This window comes from Hemiscyllium ocellatum, chromosome 23, assembly GCF_020745735.1.
Source record: "Hemiscyllium ocellatum isolate sHemOce1 chromosome 23, sHemOce1.pat.X.cur, whole genome shotgun sequence".
Taxonomy (NCBI): domain Eukaryota; kingdom Metazoa; phylum Chordata; class Chondrichthyes; order Orectolobiformes; family Hemiscylliidae; genus Hemiscyllium; species Hemiscyllium ocellatum.
Window position 1 is genome coordinate 10,458,128 of NC_083423.1, and position 27,990 is coordinate 10,486,117.

Sequence of the window (27,990 nt, forward strand, 5' to 3'; positions counted from 1 at the left end):
AAAATAGCCTGTTTAACCTCTTCATAATCTCTTGACCCCTCATCTGACAGCGCTGCAAATACCTCACTAGCTCTGCCCACCATTACCCATCAATCCTCAGACAACTCCATCTGCCTAGCCAATTTTTCAAATGAAATAAAGAAGTCTTTAACATCTTTCTCATCAAAATGTGGCAGAGTTTTGATTTATTTGTATATATCACTACCTTCTCTTTAATCTCGATCCTATTTACTTTGCTGACTAAGTCGCAACTTCTCAAGTTCAAATTCTCTGTCTCTTTGCTCAGCTAAGAATCTTTGCTCTCTTTTTTCCTCTCTCTCTGTCTCTCTCTATTTCCTCTCTCTTCTCTCTCTTTGTCTCTCCCTCTCTCTTTCCTCTCTCTCTCTTTGTTGATCTTCTAACTCCATTTTCCACAATTGTAATTTAAGTTTTTCTACCTCTGTTGCACTTGTCTGTTTCTCTGACACACATAAGTGTTTGAATAATTCCCTTACAATTTATTTTATCATTGGTTAAACCTAAATCTCATTTCTTTGCTAATTATAAAAGTATGGCCTTTTTCTTTCACCCTAAACTTTCTTGGCAAATTTGAGAATCATCTTCAAATCCCAGAACCACTTTAGCAATTTTAAGAGCCATTTCTCTCACCTTTAATTTAATCAACCACAAGTCACCAAAATTAAACAAATTGCCCCAATTAATTTTTATCTAAAGATCTTGGGCATTAACCTGCAAGCGTTTTAATCTGCTGGGATTTTTCATACCCCAAATCTATTCAAATCTGTCCAGGCCAGTTCAAATCCCAGACAAGCCCCTAAACTGTTATGACATGGGGGTAAACCAGCAACAGAAAAGATTTATCCCATGCAGTAATCTTAAAAATTCAAGAGGCCAAGAACTATTTAAAGTACAAATGAACAATTTTATTTCTTAAAGTATAATAGAGATTAATTAACTCACAACTATTTACAACTCCATCCTCTGACTTATCTTTTACTTTTCCTTCTATAATATTATTCCAATAAAAAACCCCGATTAAGATTTATCAAAAATTCAAGTTTTTCAAAACCAGCCAGCTGTCAAATCTTCTATTTGGATCATTCTGTGTCTTCTTTTCTTCTTCTTGCCATCATGCTTTGTGGTTGGTTAGCTCAGGTAATTAGAGCATGGTGCTAATAATGCCAATGTTGTGGGTTCAATTCCCACGCAATCCCATTGTTGCGATTCGCAAGACATGGGTTCATATTTGTAGTGTATGTGTTTCTCCTTGCTTTTGGTGGGTGGCTCGGTGTTTAGCACTGCTGCCTCACTGTACCAGGGACCCAGGTTTAATTCCAGCCTCGGGCAACTGTCTGTGCGGAGCTTGCATGCTTTCCCCACATCTGCGGGGATTTCCTCCCACAATCCAAAAGATTTGCAGGTTAGGTGAGTTGGCCATGCAAAATTGGCCATAGTGTTCAGGAATGTGTAGGCATTAGTCAGGGGTAAATATAGGGGAGGGGAATGGGTTTGGGTGGGTACTCTTCAGAGGATCGGTGTGAACTTGTTGGTCCGAAGGGCCTGTTTCCACACTGTAGGGATTCTAATTGCAGTAGTAACAGGTCACAGATCAATAAAGGTACCATTAAGAAATCTATTCTCTGGGCAGTCTGTAGATGCTGTTGGCTTGGCAGTTCTCCATCATCTGTTCAATTTTCCACTGTCTTATACCCCACCACCACCCAAAAGCATCGAATTGTGTCATTGGCTTTTAAGATTGTAAATATACTAAATTCAAACTTGATTAGTGTTTGGTATTTTATTGGCATATAATTTAAACTGATTGGTCTAATTTGAATTTGTATTTGTCGCCAGGCAACCAGCTAATCTAGCTTTCACCCAAGTGTTACATTGTAACCTTACTCAGAACACTTGATGTTGTCAGGTAGTTCTGCGAGCTTTTAACTCTTTTAATGGTACAGTACACTCACATCTACATACAATATTTTGGGATATTTGCCAAGATAAATGCTGGGAGGATACCCCCTTCTCCCACCCCGCTCCCCCATTGCAAAATAAAGTGCCATTCCCCCCCCCCATTGCAAAATAAAGTGCCACCCATTTAAGATGTAGATGATAAAGAATTTCTTTGGGTGGGGAATTCTCTATCCTCAACAGCATTATAGGCTGGCTTTGTGATCCCAGCTGATGGTAATATTGAACACGTCAGTTCCCAAAATTAAACCTGACTTGATAGGTCATATGTTTATTTTCTGTGGTTGGTTACTACAGTGATTAATCATTGAATACTTACACATGCACATAAGGCTATAAATATCTGTTAATAAAAGAACACAAACTCATTGCACAAAAGAAAAGAGTACTTTGATGATAATTTATACATAACTAAAAATAAACAGCAAAACAAACTTCAACCTGTATCCCAATACTGTCCTTTTAAAGATACTCAATCCCAGAGAAATATCATGCCTGTCTCCATTCCTAAATTTCTCACTTCAATGATTCACCCTAGCGCTTCCATATACTCTCACAGCCTGAATGTTTCACATTGAAAACCACTTTTGTTAGCATGACTGGTCCTCCAGACGGAAACTTTACAATTTCTGCTCTAAAGTCAAAACTCAGTTAGTGTCCTTGATCATTTTTTTCTATGTGTCATAAGCTCAACAGTAAAAATATTTCATCCATTATCACACACAGGTGGCTGACCAGGCAACTAACCCAAACCTTTTTGGGACAGATATATTTAGGTCTCTGTTCCAGATGACTTTGCAACCATTTTGAAAAGGAGTACAGAACTTTGTATTTTTAAAATCTAAATTGCAAACAGTAATGATATATAGTACAGACCCTTTATAACTTGGGATAATATATATTTGCAAAGCTGGGATGTGATGTAAGAGGATTGAGGTTCAGTGGTGGGTGGCACAGTGGCAAGCACTGCTGCCTCACAGGGCCTGAGACCTGGGTTCATTTCCCACCTCAGACTGTGTAGAGTTTGCACATTCTCCCCGTGTCTGCGTGGGTTTCCTCCGGGTGCTCCGGTTTCCTCCCACAGTCCAAAGATGTGCAGGTCAGGTGAATTGGCCATGCTAAATTGCCATAGTGTTAGGTAAGGGGCAAATGTAGGGGTATGAGTGGGTTGTGCTTCGGCGGGTCGGTGTGGACTTGTTGGGCCGAAGGGCCTGTTTCCACATTGTAAGTAATCTAATCTAATGAAGTTGAGACCAAGATCGTGATTTTATTAAATAGCACAGCTGCTTAAAAGAGCCAAAGTGACTACTGTAGCATTTAATTCTAATGGGCTCATGTTGCTCTAACTGCAGCAATAATATCTTGTCCAGGATTTGAGTACAGAAGTTGGGAAGTTATGTTGTAGTTATACAGGACATTGATGAGGCTGCACTCGGAGTATTGTGTTCAATTTTGGTCACCTTGCTACAGGAAGGATGTTATTAAACTGGAAAGAGTGCAGAAGACATTTACAAGGATGTTGCCAGGACTCAACGGTCTAAGTTATAGAGAGAGGTTGGACAACCTTGGAGTTTTTTTCTTTAGAGCATAGGAGACTGAGGGGGGAACCTTATAGAAGTGTAGAAGATCATGAGAGACATGGATAGGGTGAATGCACTCAATCGTTTTCCCAGGGTTGGGGAATTGAGGACTAAAGGGCATCACTTTAAGGTTAGAGGGGAAAGAATAAAAGTGAACCTGATGGGCAACTTTTTTACACAGAGGGTGGTACGCATATGGAATGAGCCAGCGGAAGTTGTTGAGGTGCTATATTAACAACACTTAAAAAGCATTTGCATAAATACATGGAGGGGAAAAGCTGAGAAGGATATGGGCCGAGTACAGGGAAATGGGGTTAGCTTGGATGGCTACTTTGGTCGGCATGGACCAGTTTGGGCCAAAGGGCCTGTTTCCGTGCTGTAGGACCGTATGACACTATGATCTGTAACTCTATGACTACATTACAATGTATTTTTGATTAGGAAGCCATGTATACCCCTAACTGTAGATATAATGGTATTGCAATTTTTTTTGTGCTATCATTCTTAAGACCATAAGACCATAAGACATAGGAGTGGAAGTAAGGCCATTCGGCCCATCGAGTCCACTCTGCCATTTAACCATGGCTGATGGGCATTTCAACTCCACTTACCAGCATTCTCCCTGTAACCCTTAATTCCTTGTGACATCAAGAATTTATCAATCTCAGCCTTGAAGCCATTTAGCATCCCTGCCTCCACTGCATCCCGCGGCAATGAATTCCACAGGCCCAAAGGGTGTAAAGTTTCCATCCTCAGCATCCATTTTTTTAAAATGCTTGACTTACATTTCTGAATCTTGAAAAGTCATGCAGCTTAATAATCATGTTTTGAAAATCTTTGGATTTTGCTTTGTCCAAAGATGAGTCCACCATTTTAATTTCCAACCTGGAGGAGTGTGGCTTACAGTAATTGGTAAGCCTTCCCCTTGCTGAGTGTGAGAATTTCGATTGAAATTCTAATTACAGAGTGATTCTGATGTTGGGTCAGTTGTACCTGCTCAGTAACGCACAGGTCACAATTCCACAGCATCTAATGAGCTGCCAAGTTATTGTAGGAAAACATATAAAATGCCTGAATGTGGAGAGTGCAAAATTGGAAGTTTTGTAATGAACTGGTTGAAGTGGTCGGGTCATTGCTTATTCAGCCACGACTGTCAGACCCAGACATGACCTGACCCAACAATTACAGAACTTAGAGCATTTATTACCGTTTGTAACTACTTTTCTGTCTCAAATGAATGGAGGATTGATGGACTTACAGTCATGAGTAAAAAATGAGGTCTGCAGATGCTGGAGATCACAGCTGCAAATGTGTTGCTGGTCAAAGCACAGCAGGTTAGGCAGCATCTCAGGAATAGAGAATTCGACGTTTCGAGCATAAGCCCTTCATGATCCAAGTGAGAGACAGTGTAATACAGTGGGAAGGATTTAAATAACCTGCTCCTGTTGTTATGTTTTGATAGGAAAGTGTATAACATATAAAAATGTTGCACTATATCTTCCATAAGATATGTGTTGGAGATGCTGGTGTTGGACTGGGGTGTACAAAGTTAAAAAAATCACACAACACCAGGTTATAGTCCAAAAGCTTGTGCTTCCAAATAAACCTGTTGGACTATAACCTGGTGTTGTGTGATTTTTAACTTTCCAAGATAGAGTGAACCCCAATGATGTACATTGTGCTTTCATGGTGATTACGTTTGTCCAATATTACAGCATTACACTCCCATTTTTCATTGTCCACACAAGAGCTATGTTATAGGTTTATCGAGTTTTTTCACTTGCTGTATGTGGCTTTACTGTTTAAATAAAAAGTAGCTGCCTAGAAATCACAAGCATCAGTTATTAAAGGCTGTAAGATGCTGGTGATGCAGTAGTAAAGGTACCAAACTGGTTACCCACCAGCTTAAATTAATGGTCTGAGGGATACAGGTTAAATTCCCATCACAGCAGCTAGCAGGACTTGAATTCAGTAGATAAGAATCTGGAATATAAATTTAGTCTCTTTAATGGTGACCATCATCAAAAAATCCCATCACTATTGCTCCTTTGGAGGTATGGGGTTAGGGGAGAGTGGTGTCCATCTGGGATCATCCTCTTCATTTCCTGTTCTTCCCAATCTCCATGCCACTCACTTATGGCTGTTCTCAGTGATGATTTGAGATTTTGCTTTTTGCACAAGTGTCCGAAATAACGTCCAGAATTTCCTCTCTGAAAATATTTCTCCATCATTTCTACACTCCAAACATAGCAAGGAGAACACAAAATTTAAAATGATTTCAGAATGATTCTGAATTTTGACGTCTGTAAGATTTTCCAACTTTCAATGCCTATATCTTTGCTCACTTTAATGCATTTACAAACAATGTACTGTTTATATTTGTGTTGGGACACTGGGGGAGAGACCTTACTGCATGTTTGCAGAGTGGAAAAACATATCTCGTGAATTGCTGGAAACAGGAAGTTATCCTAAGTGAAAAAGTTGAAGGCAGTTTCTTAGTAACTTTAAATAAAGCAGATTAAATAATACAATGTCTAAAGACAGTTCCACTAGTGATCCCTAGCAAATATTTCAAAGTTACTGGAGCTCCGGCCAGTTCACTTACTAAAAAGGTGTCAGGACCAGTGCTGGAGTAAATCATTTTATTATGTTAAAGGCAAGAATAGACTCAGTAAACCCATTTTATTCAATAAACCTTTACCAACTAATCAGTTGCTTCCCCTCTTGTGGATATTTGACAAATGGAAATTATTGCTTGATTATTTTTCAATTTTGAAATTGAGAAAATCCTTCGTTGTAATGTTTCTATATTAATTCTACTTATTCATGAAAAGTGGAGAAAGGTATTGCAAGTGGAGAAAGGATGCACAATTCCATTTAATTTAAAGCAAATCTAAGAATCCAAACTCCCTCCATCCTGTCAAGACTTCTATCGGAAACATTATTTGAACAGGTATTCATTAATTGGAGAAGCATCTGCAAAGATATATTTATTGAGAATTATTTCACAAGCATGGGATGTAGAAGAGCAGTGGTTGCCTGGGTTACCTTGCTGACTCTAGTTCGTAGTTTTGATCCAAGCATCTCTGTGCATCAGAAATGTATTTTTGCATTTGCTGACGTCATACCGGTTTGATATATACTGATGCAACAATTTTATTAGAACTGCTTCCCTATTATGAGGTTGCATTGCCCAGCCCTCCTACAGTTAGTGACAAAAATACAAAAATAGCACATGCACAGAAGGAGAAACTGTCACCCTGTCAGTATTTCAATCATGTTTTCCTGGCAATGTCAATCATTTTCGTTGGAACTGGAGCCTGTCGGATTCAAATTAGATGGACTGTAGGAATAGAGTCTATCAAAAGCAATGACTTGCAATAATACAGTTGAATCTGATAATTGGGAGGACACTGGAGTGTTATTAAGCTCAATCTGACATCCAGCCTCTCCAGGAAGTGTTAAGACAGGTGGCCTCAAGATTTGTCAAAGAGGTAGGTTTGAACTAGACCCCCAAAGGTGGAGAAGGACATGAAGAGGTAGAGGGAGGGAATTCTATTGCTTGCCCATAGTGTCCAGGAATGTGCAGACTAGGTGAATTAGCCATGATAAATGTGAGGTTACAGGATACAGTAGTAGGTTGGTGTTGGGTGGAATGCCCTTTGGAAGGATCCAATGGGCTGGATGGCCTCTTTCCACACTGTAGGGATTCTATGGCTCTATAGATTAAAGTTGGAGAGATGCAAGAGGGCAGAGTTGGAATAACATTGAAGACTATAGGCTGGAGGAATTTCTGGAGGTAAGATGGGGCAGACCCATGAAAAGAGATGAAAATCAAAGGGTTGGAAGAAGGATTGAGAAGAAGGAACTTGAATTTGTTAAAACTAATCAATCAAAATCTCACTTTTCCTTACCTTTGGTTTGATTTTGAGGCAGACATGTTTAAATATAATGGTTTCTAAGACTAACTACAACTGTACCATGCCAGTTTCCTGTTCTGAAAGCACTTTATAACTGCAAGTTATTGTTAAAGATGTGTTTACTATTATCATTCATTCTCTTCAAAACTGGTTGCAAATGATTTTTAAGTTAAGGGGCATGTTGTTTAGTCTGAATGCATTATGAAATAATTTGAGCATCCTCAAAGAATACTTAACTGCAGCTGGAAGCAAAAACTGCTGAATTTGGGATAAAGATTTGCATTTCATGCTTTAAAATGGCAAGGAGATTGTGATATTTTGAAGTGTAGATTGCCAAATGTGAAGTGAACCATTGGGCTAATTTGAGAATCCAATTGCTTTATGGTACTTTAAAACTTTAAATTGCACATGTGCCAGAAGTTACTATGATTGTGCACTGGCTGTCGAACAAAATTTGTATTAAACAGGTCATTCATACTGTAGAGCAATGCCAGTACGACATTCCACAAGAACTGACAAACATATGAATTAAGAGCTCCAGTTGGCCATTCTGCCCCTCTGGTCTGTTCTGCCATTCAATAATATCATGGCTGATTTTTTTTTTGTGGTCTCAATTCCCCATTCCCACTGACCCTTAAATATATTGGACCTTCTTGTTAATCAGAATTCTATCTATTGCTGGCTTAAGCGTCATTAATGGCCATATTTCCATTGCTTTCTGGGGGAAGAGAGTACAAAAGACTCTCAATCCTCTAAGAGAAATAATTTCTCCTTGTCTTAGTCTTAAATGGGAGGCCATTTATTTTTAAATAACTCGTTCTCGTCTTTCTCACAAGTGGAAATATCTTTTCAGCCCATGAATTCCTCCCAGAATCTTATATGTCATACAAAAATCATATTTTCTTGTTTATACTCCAATAAAAGAGTCCCTGACTATTCAAAATTTACATATTTTTATATTGTCAGCAAATTAAGCAACCATACATTTGGTTCCTTCATCTGAGTTATTGATATGAATTTTTTTTGACAAAGTGGCGAGGAGAGAAGGAGGAGGAGTGAAGTGAGGGCTGCTGGGAAGGTAAGGGCTTAATTTATATTTAGGCAGTGGTTAAACCCGAGATACTACACGTGTAGTATCTCCCTCCCGCCCTCCTCCTTTAACCAGAAGAAAAAGACTCTGTAAGGTAAGGCTTTTATTTCTTTCTTATCGTTCTTTTTCATATATTTAAATGCATTGTTTAATTTTTAGTTAATTCATATGAAGCTAAGCTTACAATGGCAGGGGACCTCAGACCCGTGGCATGTGTCTCTTGCTTGATGTGGGAGCTGAGGAACGCGTCTGATGTTCCTGACTCTTTTACTTGCAAGAAGTGTGTCCAGCTGCAGCTCTTGTTTAACCGCGTGATGGCTCTGGAGCTGCGGATGGACTCACTGTGGAGCATCCACGATGCTGAGGAGGGTGTGGATAGCACGTTTAGTGAACTGGTCACAGCACAGATTAGAATTGCTGAGGGAGACAGTGAATGGGTGACCAAAAGGCAGAAAAAGAGTAGGAAGGCAGTGCAGGTGTCCCCTGCAATCATCTCCCTCCAAAACAGGTGTACCATTTTGGATACTGTTGGGGGAGATGGCTCACCACGGGAGGGCAGCAGTTGCCAAGATCATGGCACCGTGGTGGGCATTGCTGTTCAGAAGGGCGGGAATAAGACTCGTAGGGCCATAGTCATAGGGGATTCTATTGTGAGAGGAGTAGATAGGCGGTTCTGTGGCCGAAAACAGGACTCCCGGATGGTATGTTGCCTCCCAGATGCTCTGGTCAGGGATGTCACCAATTGACTGCAGAGCATTCTAAAAGGGGAGGGTGAACAGCCAGTTGTCTTAGTGCATAAAGGCACCAACGATATAAGTAGAAAATGAGATGAGGTCCTGAATGAAGAATTCAGGGAGCTAGGAGAGAAGTTAGAGGAGGCCCTCAAAGATAGTGATCTCGGGATTACTACCAGTGCCACGTGCTAGCCAGCATAGAAATGAAAAAATAGGCAGGATGAACAAATGGCTTGAGATGTGGTGTAGGAGGGAGGAGTTCCGACTTGTTGAACATTTGGACCGGTTCTGGGGATGGTGGGACTATTACAAAATGGACGGTTTACATCTGAACCAGACTGGAACCAATGTCCTTGCGAGAGTTTTTGCTACTGCTATTGGGGAGGTTTTAAATTAATGTGGCAGGGGACTGAGAACCAGAAGAGAAAACATGTAGACAGTGAGGTGGAGACTGGAGACTGTAAGAATCATGAAGATAGCATTAATAAAGAGAAGAATAGGCAGAGAGCCAATAAGCACAAAAGAACTGGTGGCCTGAAATGTGTCTACTTTAATGCAAGGAGTATAGTGTGAAAGGCAGATGAACTTAGGGCTTGGATTGGTGCCTGGGAGTATGATGTTATTGCAATCACAGAGACTTGGTTGAAGGAAGGGCATGATGATTGGCAACTAAATGTTCCAGGATACAGACACTTCAGACAGGACAGGGAGGGAAGTAAAAGTGGTGGGAGGAGTTGCATTGTTGGTCAGGAATGATATCACGGCTGTGCTAAAGGAGGATACTATGAAGGTCATGGGTAGTGAGGCATTATGGGTGAAGCTGAGAAATAAGAAGGGGGCAGTTACATTGTTGGGGCTGCATTACAGACCTCCCAACAGTGAGTGTGAGGTAGAAGAACAAATAAGTAAACAGATTATAAATAGATGTAGAGGCAATAGGGTAGTGGTGATGGGAGGTTTTAATTTTCCCAACATTTACTTGGATACACTTTATGTCAGAGGTCTGGATTGGGTAGAGGAGTGTTTTCTAGAGCAGTATGTCAATAGTTCGACGAGGGAAGGGGCCATATTGGACCTGGTACTGGGGAACGAGCCAGACAGGTGGGAGAAGTTTTGGTGGGGGATTTCTTTGGGAACTGTGACCACAATTCTATAAGCTTTATAATACTTGTAGATAAAGAAGAGTGGTCCTAAGGGAAGAGTACTAAACTGGGCCAAGGCCAATTATATCAAAATTAGGCAGGAGCTTGGAAATATGGATTGAAGGTAACTCCACATTTGATATGTGGGAGGCTTTCAAAGATAAGTTAAAGATCATGCAGGATAGGCATGTCCAGTTGAAGGCAAAGGATAGGATGGACAAGATTCGTGAACCGTGGATGACAGGCGAAATTGTATGACTAGCCAAGAGGAAAAACGAAGCGTACATAAGGCCTAGGCAGCTAAGAACAGAACAAGCCCGGGAGGAATATCGGAAAAGTAGGACAAGTCTTAAACAAGGAATCCAGCTGGCTAAAAAGTGTCATTAAATAGCTTTAGCAAGCAGAATTAAGGAGAGTCCCAGAGCATTTTATTCTTATATAAGAAGCAAATGGGTAACTAGAGAAAGGATTGGTCCACTAATGAAGTGAGTCGAACCTGAGAGAATGGATGAGATTCTGAATGATTACTTTGCATCAGTGTTCATTGAGGAGAGGGACATGATGAATGTTGAGATTAGAGATGGAAGTTTGATTAGTCTGGATCATGTTGGCATAAGTAGGGAAGTTGTGTTGGGTAGGCTAGAGGTTATTAAGGTGGACAAATCCCCAGGACTGGATGGGATCTATCCCAGGTTGCTGAGGGAGGCTAGAGATGAAATAGCTGGGGTCCTGACAGATATCGTTGTGACATCCTTAAACACAGGTGAGGTGCTGGAGACTGGAAGGTTGCTCGTGTTGCCCTCCTGTACAAGAAGGGTAGTAGGGATATTTCGGGTAACTGCAGACCAGTGAGCCTGACGTCGGTGGTGGGAAAGTTGCTGGAGAAGGTACTGAGGGATGAGATCTATTTATATTTAGAAAAGAATGGGCTTACCAGTGACGGACAACGTGTTTTTTTTCCGGGGGAGATCTGCCTTACCAACTTAATAGAGTTCTTCGAGGAAGTGACCAAGTTGATAGGTGAAGGAAGGGCTGTTGATGTCATATACATGGACTTTAGTAAGGCGTTTGATAAGGTTTCCCATGGTAGACGAATGGACAAAGTGAAGTCACATGGTGTGTAGGGTGTTCTAGCTAGGGTGGGTAAAGAACCGATTGAGCAACAGGAGGTAGTAGTCGTTGAAGGGATTTTCTCAAAGTGGAGAATGGTGACCAGTGGTGTTCTGCAGGGGTCAGTGTCGGGGCCACTGTTGTTTGTAATATACATAAATGATCTGGAAGAGGGCACTGTTGGTATGATCAGCAAGTTTGCAGATGACACGAAGATTGGTGGAGTAGCAGAAAGTATAAGGGACTGTCAAAGAATACAGGAGGATATAGATAGACTGGAGAGTTGGGCAGAAAAGTGGCAGATGGAGTTCAATCCAGACAAATGTGAGGTGTTGCATTTAGACAAGTCTAATTCAAGAGCAAATTATACAATGAACGGAAGTGCCTTGGGAAAAGTTAATGGACAGAGAGATCTGGGAGTGCAGGTCCATTGTACCCTGAAGGTTGCTGCACGGGTGGATAGAGTGGTCAAGAAGGCATCTAGTATGCTTGCCTTCATTGGATGGGGTGTTGAGTATAAGAGCTGGCAAGTCATGTTAAAATTGTACAGGACATTGGTTTGGCTGCATTTGGAATACTGTGTACAGTTCTGCTCACCACATTACCAAAAGGATGTGGACGCTTTGGAGAGGGTGCAGAGAAGGTTTACGAGGATGTTGCCTGGTATGAAAGGTGCTAGCTATGAAGAGAGGTTGAGTAGGTTAGGATTGTTTTCCTTAGAAAAAAAAGGAGATTGAGAGGGGACCTGATTGAGGTTTACAAAATCATGAAGATTATAGACAGGGTGGATAGAGAGAAGTTTTTTCCCAGGGTGAAAGATTCCATAATGAGACATCACGCTTTCAAGGTGAGAGGTGGAAAGTTTAAGGGGGATACACGAGGCAAGTACTTTACACAGAGGGTAGTAGGTGCCTGCAATGCGTTGCCAGCAGAGGTGGTAGAGGCAAGCATAGTAGATTCATTTAAGATTCTGGACAGACGCATGAGCAGGTGGGGAGCAGAGGGATACAGATACTTAGAAATTGACCAACAGGATTCGACAGGACATTTGGATCGGCTCAGGCTTGGAGGGCCGAAGGGCCTCTTCCCGGGCTGTAAATTTCCTTTGTTCTTTGTAAAACGGTTGTGGGCTAAACACTCATCCCTTTGTCACAATAACCATCTCTTGCTGCCAATATTGAAGTGCTCACCTTTTGATTTCTATAAGACTCAATCCATCCATTTAATGTGTTTATCCCCCTACACCATGAGCTCATACTTCATGCACTAATCTTTATCTTAGAATTAGCACTTTGTCAATGCCTTCTGGAAATGTAAATGCAATATATCTATTTGTTTCCCTTCATCTACGTTGCTTGTTACTTCCTCAAATAACTCCAATAAAATAGTCAAACACAATTTCCTCTCATTAATCCATGTTGATTCTGTCTGATTGTATTAAAAATGAAGTGTTCAACTATAACATCCTTAATGATGTATTTTAGCATTTCCCCTCAGGCTAACTGGCCTCCTCCCATCTCTCCCCATCGCACTCCATCAGTATAACCCTCTCATCCTTTTTCCATTGTGTACTTAAGCAGCTTCCTTGACAATCCATCAATGTTACGTCATCTGCACCATATGGAAGTGAGTGTCACAGTTTTGGTTTCTTTTGAGTGAAAAAAGATACTCCTGAATTCATTATATTTCTGTTCCCATATTTGTCACCCATCCAGAACTGGAAACATTTTCACTACAGCCGGCCTATCTAAGCCCTTCATAATTTTAAAGATGTTTTAAATTTAAATTGTAAATCTCATGCTGAAAATCAACATTCACCATTTCTCTTGTCACTAGCTTAAAGTCAAACCTTTTCATAGAAGCCAGGCAATGCTTAAACAATGAACACTGTGTGAACTCTTCAAACATTCATCTAGTATCATGACTAACTGTAATATTAAGTCTCTTGTGTTTCAGGTTTTGAAAGCAACATTTTTTTCCAAACAGACAAATATCTTGACCAATACCTGAACGTGGAAAAGGTGTGTTAAATTTTAAGTGAGACTTTTCATCAATTAAGGTTTTCTTTTCTCTTATTTCGATAAATTCCTTTTCTCCTACTTTAAATATTAAAATGATTAGATAAAATATCCCTTCCAAGTAAACCACAATCTGTACCTTTGAGCTATCATGGGATCCAGGAGAGTAACAGATGTGATAGCAAGCTAGCTTTGTCTTGTGAATGTAGAATGTAAGACCAATTGGGACCCTTGTAGGTTTGCATTTTAAAACCTTTCATTTCTCAAAGCAACACAAGATATCTAGGGTTCGATTCCCTACAGGAAAAACTGTTGGAAGTGCTTTTCATCAATGTCTCATTTACCTGTTTTATGGTTGAATTGAACTTTAATGATCCTATCACTGTGTATAAAGTGGAACAGAGTTCTCAATGTATTTTGTCCTTCCCAACAGAATGCCAGTGAAAGACGATTCACCATCCATCTCAACTGTGGTCTAGCAACAATTCTTAAGCAAAACCCTACAAATTTATACCGCATTGCTCAATCTGAGCTATTTCACTTCCCCTGTAATTATAGACACATCCATAAGGAAGGTGACGATAGCAATGTATTTTTGGATCAATGGTAAATGATGCACTGGATTTCTTGAGTCTACTGTGACAGAATGTGATCTGTGATATTGGTCAGAGACTTAATCTGAGAAATGTCCCAGAATCTAAAGGAGATGTTGTTGACCCTGCACCGTGGATCTGTCCCTCTACCCTCAGGGCCTCACTGGCGAAGTGCAGCATTCCCACAAACACCTGGGAATCACTGACCCAAGACTATCTAACGTGGAGGAGGAGCATTCGAGAAGGCATTCAGCACCTCAAAACTTGCTGTTAGGAGAAAGCAGAAGCAGGGTGGAAACAGCGAAAAAAGCACACTACCACTACCCACTCCACCTCTTCCAGTGACCACCACCTGCCCCAAGTCTAACAGAGGCTGCAGTAGCCATATCAGTCTGTACAGTCACCTATGGACTCACCCTGAGAGTGTAAGAGAGTCATCGCTGTCTGTGAGGGACCGTCAATGATCTATTTATGGCCATCAGTTGCTTTTCTACTTTTCAAGCCATCCTGGCGAGTGTCCCACAGCCTTGGTCAATCAGACCAGCCATGATCCTATTGATGTGTGGTGCCACAGAAAATGGGGGAGATACTAAATGAGTATTTTGCATTAGTATTTACTGTTGAAAAGGGTATGGAAGATATAGACTGTAGGGAAATAGATGGTGACATCTTGCAAAATCTCCATATTACAGAGGAGGAAGTGCTGGATGTCTTGAAATGGGTAAAGGGGATAAATCCCCAGGACCTGACCAGGTGTATCCTAGAACTCTGTGGGAGGCTAAAGAAGTGATTGGGCCTCATACTGAGATATTTGTTTCATCGATAGTCACAGGTGATGTCCCTGAAGACTGGAGATTGGCTAACATGGTACCACTGTTTAAGAAGGGTGGTAAGGACAAGCCAGGGAACTATAGATCAGTGAGCCTGATGTCGGTGGTGGGCAAGTTGTTGGAGGGAATCCTCAGGGACAGGATGTACATGTATTTGGAAAGGCAAGGACTGGTTAGGAATAGTCAACATGACTTTGTGCGTGGGAAATCATGTCTCACAAACTTGATTGAGTGTTTTGAGGAAATAACAAAGAAGATTGATGAGGGCAGAGCAGTAGATGTGACCTATATGGACTTCAGTAAAGTGTTCGACAAGGTTCCCCATGGGAGACTGATTAGCAAGGTTAGATCTCATGGAATACAGGGAGAACTAGCCATTTGGATACAGAACAGGCTCAAAGATAGAAGACAGAGGGTAGTGGTGGAGGGTTGTTTTTCAGACTGGAGGCCTGTGACCAGTGGAGTGCCACAAGGATCGGTGCTGGATCCTCTACTTTTTGTCATTTACATAAATGATTTGGATGCGAGCATATGAGGTACAGTTAGTAAGTTTGCAAAATTAGAGGTGCAGTGGACAGCACATATGGGCCGGGTGCTGGTCGGTGGGACTAGATTGGGTTGGGATATCTGGTCGGCATGGACGGGTTCCCTCAGATTACAACAGGATCTTGACCAGATGGGCCAATGGGCTGAGAAGTGGCAGATGAAGTTTAATTCAGATAAATGCGGGGTGCTGCATTTTGGGAATGCAAAGCAGAGCAGGAATTAGACACTTAATGGTAAGGTCCTCGGGAGTGTTGCTGAACAAAGGTCTTGGAGTGCAAGTTCATAACTCCTTGAAAGTGGAGTCGCAGGTAGATAGGATGGTGAAGAAGAAGTTTGAAATGCTTTCCTTTATTAGTCAGAATATTGAGTACAGGAGTTGGGAGGTCATGTTGCGGCTGTACATGACATTGGTTAGGCCACTGTTGGAATATTGTGCGCTATTCTGGTCTCCTTCCTATCAGAAAGATGTTGTGAAACTTGAAAGGGTTCAGAAAAGATTTACAAGCAAGTTGCCAGGGTTGGAGGGTTTGAGCTATAGGGAAAGGCTGAATAGGCTGGGGCTGTTTTCCCTGAAGCGTCAGAGGTTGAGGGGTGACCTTAAAGAGGTTTACAAAATTGAGGGGCATGGATAGGGTAAATAGGGGAAGTCTTTTATCTGGGGTCAGGGAGTCCAGAGCTAGAGGGCATAGATTTACGGTGAGAGGGGAAAGATACAAAAGAAACCTGCGGGGCAACTTTTTCACACAGAAGGTGATACATGTATGGGATGAGCTGCCAGAGGAAGTGGTGGAGGCTGGTACAATTATAACATTTAAGAGGCATTTAGATGGATATATGAATAGGAAGGGTTTGGAGGGATATGGGCCGGATGCTTGTCGGTGGGACTAGATTGGGTTGGGATATCTGGTCGGCATGGACGGGTTGGACCGAAGGGTCTGTTTCCATGCTGTACATCTCTATGACTCTATGAATAGCTGAACAGGCCCAAGAGGCTGAGCAGCGTACACCTATTTCTTATGGTCTTACACTCTCCTCCTATTCATGTGGACATGTCGATTCTCGTTTATCAGGTAATGCATTTCTCAAATCAATACTTAAATAGTCAACTCATTCTCTTTTGAAAAGCGGCTGCTTAATTTCTGTATCACTATAATGCATTTGCTTCTCCTTCAGCTTATATAAGATAACTCACTTCCAAGTGGAAAATAAACACTGCCTTCTGTTACAACGTTTAATTCCAATTAAGTTCCGGATTTTCTCCTATTAAAAGATAAACAGCCAAGTTGCTGTTGATATTATGACAGGATTGTTTTAATTTGCATTGTCGTCATGACACTGTTCCCCTCGTTAACAGCATAATCTGGTTTTGCTTTACACTTCCGCAGTTGGCGTACAGACCTCTGATGGCTGCAATCGCTGCAGGAGAAAACCTGGAAGGTTTTTAAACACACAACCTTAATCACAGATTTTACTTCCATGCATCACAATAATTGCCTAAGATAGCACAATGGAAGGAAGATATCAAACATACAGAGGCATATACAGATCCTGTTGGAAATTGATTATGAGGCAGAGAGTCAGCCATGATCTAGTTGAATCATGGAGCAGATTCAAGGGGCTGAATGGCCTACTCATTCTATTCCCTTTGTTCCTAAAACTTATTCCACCAGATGTACAGATAAGTTGACTCAATTAAGGTATTTCAGCCAACTTGATATCACATCGTTTTATACATTTAGAATTAGATGAATATTTTATTGTCATATGTACAGTATAATGTCCCCATTTCAGCTACAAAGGTACCTGGGTACAAAAAAAACTTAGGTACAAAACTGTAAAAGAAACAAAGTTTAGAAAAAAGTTAAGCATTGCCGACATAGAAAAATAAAGAAACAAGTTTTTTTAGATTAAAAGCATTATAGTCCTTATTAATATAACTGAGAAAAATAAAGGAATAGAGTTGAACTTTTAACAGTGTTTGATGAGTCCTCCATTTAACTCGCTCTCTGAGAGACTACAGTTGCCTGTTCTCACGGATGCTGGGTGAGGGGGCGGAGTGAGGGACCTCCATCACTGCTCGCTTTGAAAAGTGATGGAATCAATACTATCACGTAACATTAGGTGACATAATTACCAAGTCCAATTATGTTTTAAAACCAGATAGAACATGTACCGAGAGAGCATAGGAATGCAGGTTGTGCACAGAGAAACAAATTGAGGACACAGAAGGTACACTGTGTTCAGAATTCTGCATTTCTGTGTAAAGTATTTCTCATATTCATAAAGGGGCAAACCAAGGAATAAACTAGACAACTGGACCGGGTGATCTTCTTTGCATCTGCAGAATCCAGTATTTATCTGAAAGCATTAGATTGTATGTAAGCTTGGATCGCCTGCTCTTTAATCTGTTAAAAATTGTACAGTAGTGCCTCGACTTACGAACTTAATCCGTTCCGGGACCCGGTTCGCGAACCGAAAAGTTCGCAAACTGAATCAATTTTTCCCATTTGAATTAATAAATTCCAATTGATCCGTTCCCCAGCCCCAAGCTGTTAAGAATGTTTGGACGTAGCAACGAACGATGTTCACACCTCGTGCGCCAAAGACAAACTGAATGAGATCACGCGGGGCCCGAGAGCTTCTGCGTTCAAAGCGCGCGTAGCAAAGCAGAACAATGAAACCACGTGGTCTCACACGGGCTTTTTGCGTTCGTACCTTCGTTCATACCTTGAATTTCGTACATACGTTAAAGCAAAATTTTACGTACAATCCTGTTCATAAACCAATTTGTTCGTGTACAGGTCGTTTGTATGTCAAGGCGCTACTGTATTAAGAAAAGATGAGTCTTTTTTGCCAGCATTCTTAGAGCTGCAGAAACCAGTATTCTATGATAATCTAACACTCAGGGCAGACTCAGTTCCAAGGGGTTCTCACACTTAGCTGTTCCAAAACATTAGCTACACACAATTGTGCTGAGAAATAGGGACAGAGCTAGTGGCAAGGTTTTCAATAGGTCACTTTGGAAAGAATTCACAGTTCACTGAAGGGGAGTTCAAAGGTCCCAGGCAGTGAGACTTGAAGTCAGATGGTATATGGAAAAGAGTAAAAAAGAAATAGACTCCATGTTAAACAGTGTTGCTTTTGTCTGTACTGTCAGAAGCAACTAAACTACATATGTTTGGTGTAGGGACTCAGTGAAAAAAACCCAAGAGCAGTTTGTTATCTGTGCTGTTAGGACACGAGCAGAAATTGTAAGTTAGTAAGCAGCTAGGTGTGAAAGTCAGAGCTCTGACAATGTCCCGGGAGCTGTGGAAGCCCAGAAGATGCCAAATTCCATGAACTGTTCAGTACATCTGATTGTAGAGATTGAAAACTCCACAAGCAGTATTCGCTTGATGTAACTGAGCAAGATTAGAGCTTAGGGAGAAAAAAAAAGCTCAGAAAAGTTAGTTGTTAGTGAAAAGCTGGAATTGTGCACGTAATACCTGGAGTTTCTGGAATCCAGGGGAGCATAGACCCAGGAAAGGAGGGGGATCAACTAGATAGCAGCAGTTAGTTATGATGGAATGGCTCTAGAGGGCAGTTTAAAAACCGGATCAGCAAGAGTGAAGAGTTTAGAATTAGAATGAGCTTTATTGTCACATACACTCACACGAGTACAGTGAAAAGTTTACAAGTTACCACTTATAGCATCCTCTTAGGTACAAAGGTATCTAGGTACAGATTCTTAAGTACAAATTCTTTGGTAAAAACATTAGAAAAATAAAGAAATAAAAAGCTCAGAATTGTAATTCCTTGTGACATTTAATGATCAACTGTGCCATTTACATCTGAGAGAAAGCCTGAGGAATCTGTAGGTTCTTGATCAGATTTGATGTGCATCTGTAGTGTATTCAATCACAATGCGTGACCCATATTTAGATTAGATTCCCTACAGTGTGGAAACAGGCCCTTCGGCCCAACAAGTCCACACCAACCCTCCGAAGAGCAACCCATAGAGACCTATTCCCTTTACTAATGCATCTCACACTACGGGAAATGTAGCATGGCCAATTCACCTGGCCTGCGGGAGGAAACCAGAGCAAACCCACACTGACACGGGGAGAATGTGCAAACTCCACGCAGGTAGTTGACCAAGGCAGAAATTGAACCCAGGTCCCTGACACTGTGAGGCAGCAGTGTTAACCACTGAGCCACCATGCCGCCCCAATTTACAGCATGTCAATTCTGGGGCTTAGAGAAATAATTGTGCCTGTACTGTAAATTGTGTTATTGTTCTAATGTCGTACAGTAAAGTTTACTGTTGTTCACTCCAAGCTGTGAAAGCTTGAGCTTTATTTTCTGAGAATGTTCCCTGGATCTCATACCTTGCTTGCATTTTAAGAAAAAGATGTTACTAGTCCTAAAGCAAGAACATGATTTTTTTTGGCCCAGGATCATAATACTGATCAAGAAGAAGCAAATAACTATTGTCAAAATATGTTCTAAATTACAATCCAACATCTTTAATTGATGTCAACACATCCCTAATGTCATGTTTTCTGATGATTACTTTTAAGGAAACTTAACACTTTATTGATAGAAATAGTGAATTTTGCTCATTAACTTGTCAAAAACATCCCTCTCTTTGCAGTCATTGTCACAACAAGTTATATGCACTTTGTAAAATATTTATATCTTTCAGAACTCCTTTCAAATGTTCCAAAGTGCACCAAACTGAATATAAATATTTGGAATTTCGAGAGAAAAAGGAGGCAAGTTTTCAGACCATCCTTATCCTGTATGAAAAGTAAACCTCACCTCTCCCTCACCCAGGATTACCACTAATGCCCCTGCATTCATCACGACAAATTAATCCTGGTATTTTACATTAGTCATTCTTTTGAAGACTTGGTGATTGTATTATCAGCTGAAACACAAAATGCATGGTCAAACCCACGTTGCTTTCATGCTAGTGCATGTGTTAAACCAGAGTGAAACAAGAATGTGGAGAGGTTAGCATGTATGCATTCCACTGTTTGAGATTACAGTCTGTATAATATTTTCAAGGGTTGACAGAACTTTGGTGAGTGCCTCACTGATTGGCTTTAGCTGCCAGCTTTAATGAACTACTATCTATTCTGTACGGTTGCATGGTTTAGCCTGTTATAAGGCTACAATTCCTTCCTTAAATGACAGCTCTTCCAGTTTAATTAATGTAAACCTTGACACACTGCTACACTTGAGGGCTTAATGCACACTGAAGATTGGGACTGGTTCAATTGCTGTTTCTTGCCTTGCTGTGCTTGATTGTGGCTTTCAGATTTCGTGAAAGAGGAGCCTTGGGACAACTGACGACCTCAACAAAGTTTGTTCGAAAGTCACAACTTTGTCTCCTGTCTGATTTCAGTCACCCAGTTGGGTAAATTTTGCCTTCTCCTAACTGGGATGCTGGATTGAGCTCAATGTGGATGGCAGAAAATGATGAAATATATTCTGCTGTGGATTGTTTCCATTGATAACCAGTGAAGCAATACTGGCTGTTCCAAGTTTATTCAAGCTAAAGAAAGAAAGATGCACATTTATAAAGTCCTTTTCATAGCCTTGGGATGTTCAAAAGTGCTTCAGAGCCAATTAAACACTTAGGAAGCATAGTTGCTGTGTTAAACAGAGGAAACATGATAGGCAATTCGCACTAACAGCAATGAGATAATAACCAGGAAATCAGCTTCTCATGATGTGGATTGATACACCACCCACGCCCTCCACCCCCTCCAAGACTTCCGTTTCCCCGGCCCACAATGCCTCATCTTCACCATGGATATCCAATCCCTCTACACCTCCATCCGCCATGACCAGGGCCTCCAAGCCCTCCGTTTTTTCCTCTCCAGACGTCCCCAACAGTACCACCGACACTCTCATTCGTTTGGCCGAACTGGTCCTCACCCTTAACAATTTCTCCTTTGAATCCTCCCACTTCCTCCAGACCAAAGGGGTAGCCATGGGCACACGTATGGGCCCCAGCTGTGCCTGTCTCTTTGTTGGCTACATAGAACAGTTGATCTTCCGTAATTACACCGGCACCACTCCCCACCTCTTCTTCTGCTACATTGATGACTGCATTGGCGCCACCTCGTGCTCCCGTGAGGAGGTTGAGCAATTCATCAACTTCACCAACACATTCCCCCCGACCTTAAATTTACCTGGACCATCTCTGACAACTTCCTCCCCTTCCTGGACCTCTCCATCCCCATTAATGATGACCGACTTGACACTGACATTTTTTACAAACCCACCGACTCCCACAGCTACCTGGATTACACGTCTTCCCACCCTATCTCTTGCAAAAATGCCATCCCGTATTCCCAATTCCTCCGCCTCCGCCGTATCTGCTTCCAGGAGGACCAGTTCCACCATAGAACACACCAGATGGCGTCTTTCTTTAGAGACCGCAATTTCTCTTCCCACGTGGTTAAAGATGCCCTCCAACGCATCTCGTCCACATCCCGCACCTCCGCCCTCAGACCACATCCCTCCAACCGTAACAAGGACAGAACGCCCCTGGTGCTCACCTTCCACACAGATTCATACAGCCAGAAAAGGCCCCTCGGCCCATCAAGTCTGTACCAATACAACTACCACTAAAAGTGCACTAATCCCAATTTCCTATATGTGTCCTTGAATGTTATTGTATCTGAAGTGCTCATCAAAATATTTTTTAAAGGCGATAAGATTTCCAGCCTCCACTACCTTCCCAGGCAGTGCATTCCAGAGACCCCCCACCTGCTGAGTGAAAAGATTTTATACCAAAATCCCACTGAATCTCCTGCCCCTTACCCTAAAACTTTGCCCTCTTGTGACTTACCCCTCAACCAAGGGGCACATTTGCTGTCTATTCACCCAGCATAATCTTAAACACCTCAATCATTACCGCCTCAGTCATCTCTGCTCGAGAGAAAACAATCCAAGCCTATCTAGTCTCTCCTGATAGTTCAAATTTCTCCATCCCAGACAGCATACTCGTGAACCCCCTCTGTACCCCCTCTAGTGCTATCACATCCTGCCTAATGAGGTGACCAGAACTGCACCCAGTACTCCAGCTGTGGCATGACTAACACTCTGTACAACTCCAACATTACCTCCTTGCTGTTATACTCTATGCCACAACTAATGAAAGTGCCCCATGTGCCTTCTGAGCTACACTATTCACGTGATCTGTTGACTTCAGGAATCTCTGAGTAATTACCCCAAGATCTCCCTGTTCTTCTAAGTGTCCAGCTATTCATTAAATACTCCGTCATCTTGTTTCTGCTTCCGAAATGCATCACCTCGCACTTATCAGGGTTAAATCCCATCAACTATTGGTCTGACCAATGCATCTATATCTTGCTGTAACCTACAACTATCTTCTTCGCTATTAATCACTCTACCATACTTGGTGTCATTTGCAAATAAACATTCTCCCCCACATTTTCATCCATATCATTTATGTCTATAACAAACAATAAGAGTGCCAGTACTGATCCTTGTGGTATACCTTGGGATACCAGCCTCCAGACAGCCTTCTACCACTATCCTTTGTGTCCTATTGCTAAGCCAGTTTCTGATCTATCTGGCCAAATTTCCCACAGTTCCATGTACTTTAACCTTCTCAATCAGTCTCTCATGTGGGACCTTGTCAAAAGCTTTGCTAAACTCCATATAAACTACATCAACTGAACGTCTCTCACTTGATCACATTGTCAAAAGGTTCAAACAAAATTTTTAGGCATGACCTCCCTCTGATAAAAGTCATACTGACTATCCCTATCTAACTCATGCCTTTCCAAGTGGATATTCATTTGCTCCTTCAGAATACTCCCCAAAAGTTTCCCTACCAGTGACATGAGACTCACCGGTTAATCTCTTCTCTTTAATGTTTTTATAAAATACCTTAGGATTCTCCCTAATCCTTTATGCAAGTCCTTTCTCATGCCTGCTTTTGCTCTTCTAATTGTTTCTTTAAGTGCCCTCCTGCCCTTCCTGTGTTATTCTCGGGTCGCAGATAGATTGCTTCCTTTGGACTTGTTAAAAGTCCTTTTCTTCTTCTTTATCCAGTCCTGAATTATCTGAGACATTCAGCCTTTATTGTTAGGAACTTATTGTTCCTATATTTCCCTCTGAGAGGGTATATATGGGACCTGTACTCTCCCCAGCTCCTTTTTGATTGTCCCCCACCCCCCATTGCTCTTCTATAGACTCGTATACAATGAGTTATGCCCAGACTACAGTGGCCAGATCCTGTTCTATTTTAATTATCCTGCTCTATCCCCCAAACCAAAGCCACCTTTTGCTGTGCATCTTTTTTCTTATCGAGAACAAATTTGCACCACAGCACACTGTGCTAGCTATTGCTAAAATGCTCCCCCATTGTCACATCGAATAATTGTCCGGCTTCTTTCCCCAGAACCCGTTCCAGCACTTGCAGTGTTTCTTTGGACCTTCTACGTATTGATACAAAAAACTCCCTTGGATACATTTCGAGAAATCCACCCTTCTAAACCCTTAACACTCTGACTATCCCATTTTAGTAGACTCCCAGGAAAGGAGCTGCCCACTCAACATTCCTAAGTTTTACAACAAAGCCTCATTTACAAGATATCATCTCTCTTCATTGTCTTGATTCCTTAATTAATAGTGCTATACTACCACCCTTTTTACATTCACCTCCATCTTGCCTAAAGATCTTATATCATGGAATGTTGCGTTGCCAGCCCAGCCCTTTCCTCAACCATGTTTCTGTGATGGTAGAAATATCATACTTACATGTATCAATCCACGCCATTCACTTGGGATCCTCCAGCCACATGGGATCAACGTCGATTTCACCAATTTCCTCATCTCCCCTTCCCCCCCTTATCCCAGATACAAACTTCCAAATCAGCACCACCCTCTTGATTTGTCCTACCTGTCCATCTTCCTCCCCGCCTGTCTGCTCTACCCTCCTCTCAGGACCATCACCATCAACCCCCACCTCCATCCACCTATCGCATCCCCATACCCCTCCCATCTATCTCTCATCCCCCTTGGGCCTCACCCACATTCTTGATGAAGGACTTTTGTTCGAAATGTCCATTCTCCTGCTCCTCGGATGCTGTCTGACCGGCTGTGCTTTTCCAGCATCGCACTTTCTAACTCTGATCTCCAGCATCTGCAGTCCTCACTTTCTCCCATTCACTCATCAGTTAACCTATTACACTCCAAGCATTAAAGTAAAGATCATCCAGCCTTGCTTTATTCTCTTAACACTCAACAAGGCTGGACTCACTCTGATTTGCTTCCTTTTCTAATGGATGAATATTGAATAGAACACCAGGGATGAGAGTGTGGTGCTGGAAAATCGCAGCAGGTCAGGCAGCATCCGAGGAGCAGGAGAATCGACATTTCAGGCATAAGCCCTTCATCATGCTGCCTGACCTACTGTGTTTTTCCAGCATCACACTCTCAACTCCAATCTCCAGCATCTGCAGTCCTCACTTTCTGCTAGAACACCAGGGGTAACTCCCCAGTACTTCACAATAAATTTCCATCTAGAAGGGCAAACAGGGGTTCTGATTAAGTCCTCTTCAAAAAGACAGTGTAACTCACATGCTCAAATCTCTGAATAGTTTCAAGAGCACAAACTTTTGACTCATGGACAGAAGAGCTACCCAGCAAGAGGAACAAATTCAGAGCAATGGGATTATCAGTAAGGCTGAGAGAAATAAGAAAGATTATGAAAAAGAGGAGTGCCCATGATTGGAGGGATTGTGACTCTGAGTTCACAGCCTGGTTTAATCCATTCTGTGCTCTCAATAAGTAAAATCATCATCAGGTTCCAGCAACATTACTTTAGAAAATACAATGTTTGCTTGTAGTTGATTGACTGCTAAAATATTTAAGTTTCAATTTTGAACCTTTTGATTATTTCAAGGGATTGGTATTCTGAATGTTACAACAGAACTTGGCTTTCTCAGCCACTTATTTAAATATTGACATTCAATAGTTTACAAATGACATGCCCTCCCCATGTCACTGCCACCCTGCTACAGTCCTTTGTAAGAACATCCAACTCCCCAGCAACTTGGCCCAAGGTGGTTCACATTTTCAATTGTGTGAATGGTTAAGATGTTACAATCTAGTCAAAGCATTAACAGGTTGCCCTGAATAGGTGAAAGTGAATCCTGCAGATGCTGGAGATCAGAGTCAAGATTAGAGTGGTGCTGGAAAAGCACAGCAAGTCAGGCAGCATCTGAGGAGCAGGAAAATTGAAGCTTCGGGCAAAAACCCTTCATTAAGTCGCCCTGAATGTAGAAAGTGCAATCCATAGTAATGTGAGTCACTGTGGTCAAGAGATTGATGCAGAAGGGGTGGGGAGTAAATGCTTTTCTGGGGCTGATATAGAAATAAAGTATTTAAGATAAACATTGAGACATAATTTCCAGGTCAAATTTCAGCCTTTGGATTAAAAAGGAGGGTGTGTGAGAAAGATTCCCCTTGATGCTGTCCTTAGTGAATACACACTTCTACCACCCTCTGTTTTTGATCTGCATCCTAAAGCTGATGATGTTATTTCATGTAGAGGGTGCAAAAGAGACCCACCATAGAAATTTGGGACTTGAAATTAGTTTTAATAAGTGATATTATTGTAAGGCATTGGTAATCATCACCAACAGAAAATGAAACAGGTCATTCCTGCCTTGTTTAACCTCCATATTGTAACCATGAATGGGGCAGCATGGTGGCTCAGTGGTTAGCACTGTCGCCTCACAGCACCAGGGACCCAGGTTTGATTCCAGCATCGGGTGACTGTTTGTGTGGAGTTTGCACATTCTCCCCATGTCTGCATGGGCTTCCTCTGGGTGCTCCAATTTCCTCCCACAGCCCAAAGATGTGCAGGTTAGGTGGATTGGCCATGCTAAATTGCTCATCGTGTTCAGGGGTGTGTAAGTTAGGGACATTAGGCAGGGGTAAATATAGGGAGAATGAGTCTAGGTGGGTTACTGTTCGGAGGGTCAGTGTGAACATTGTTGCGCCAAAGGGTCTGTTTCCACACGGTAGGGATTCTAGATCAGAGAAAGTGAGGACTATAGATGCTGGGGATCAGAGTCGAAAAGTGTGGCACTAGAAAAGCACAGGAGATCAGGCAGCATCTGAGGAGCAAGAGAATCGATGTTTCAGGCATGAGCCCTTCAGCTGGACCAGTGTCAAGCACTATGCCTGAAACATCAACTCTCCTGCTCCTCAGATGCTGCCTGACCTGCTGTGCTTTTCTAGCACCACACTTTTCAACTTCATGTGGAACTCTAAGCTCATACCAACATGTCAAGGGGGAGAATCCTTACAATTAATTTCACTCCTTTTTTGCACAATGCTATGGAACTAGATCATTCAAGAATGATGTCCGGAAGTGATAAACCGTGCAAAAAGATCATGGAAATCTTGAATACTTTCCAAAATGAAATCTGAGGCCAGATGTCAATGGAAGACTTCAAAACTGCGCCCAATAGATTTAAAAAAAACGGGGGGTTACTGTGGAAGCCGAGCAGGTCTGGCAGCATTCGTGGAAAGATGGAGACAAAGTCAATTATTTGAGTCCAATCTGAAATATCAGCTCTTTTTGTCTCTCTGCAGATGCTGATGGGCCTGCTGAGTTTATCCTGCACTTCCTGGTTTTATTTCAGATTTCAGTATCACAGTACTTTTTTTTATGTTAGAGTGAATATAGATGGAATTAACATACAGAGCGGCCAAGAACAAATTGAGTTGAGTTAGGCTCTGTAGGGATTGGAACAAAATCAGCCAGGTGGGCCTCATAGAATATGAGTTCCCTGATTGGGGCTGTTAACCTGGTCCAATCGGGAAGCCCCAGCTGACAACGATAAACTGGAGTGCCGGAGGTTCCGTTCATTCTGAAAGCTGTCTGTGAGGGAGCCGGATCAGTGTCAAGTTCTACGCACATGTAAGTGAAGGGTGACTTTGTGGTGGGATACTGGCATCATTGGGGTTATTTCAGGCTCAAGGGCCTACTCCTGACTCTATGGAGCCAATTTTAACTCACACTAAACCCATTCTTAAACACAGAGTTGAAATTAGCCTAATTAAATTCTCTCAATTGGCTTCAGACATGGACTAACAAATGATGCAGTTGTATCAATGTAACATGTAAAAGTAAGAATACCCAGTTCTCACTCTCTCTCTCACTCTCTCTCACTCTCTCTCTCTCTCTCTCTACCTCTCACTCTCCTTTGCTGTTATTGCATTGCTCTTAAGGGGCTCTGCAGATAAACTGAACAATTGGAAGTGCAGGTGATTTACTGGTCGGGGTAAATAGATGGAAAATACCATGGGTTTTTGATGGTGGAAGAAGCTGTTTGGTAATATGTGACAGCAATTCCAGTCAGATAAAGCAAAGGAGTAATAATGACCACTAGCTTCTCAAGACCAGAAAGGGAG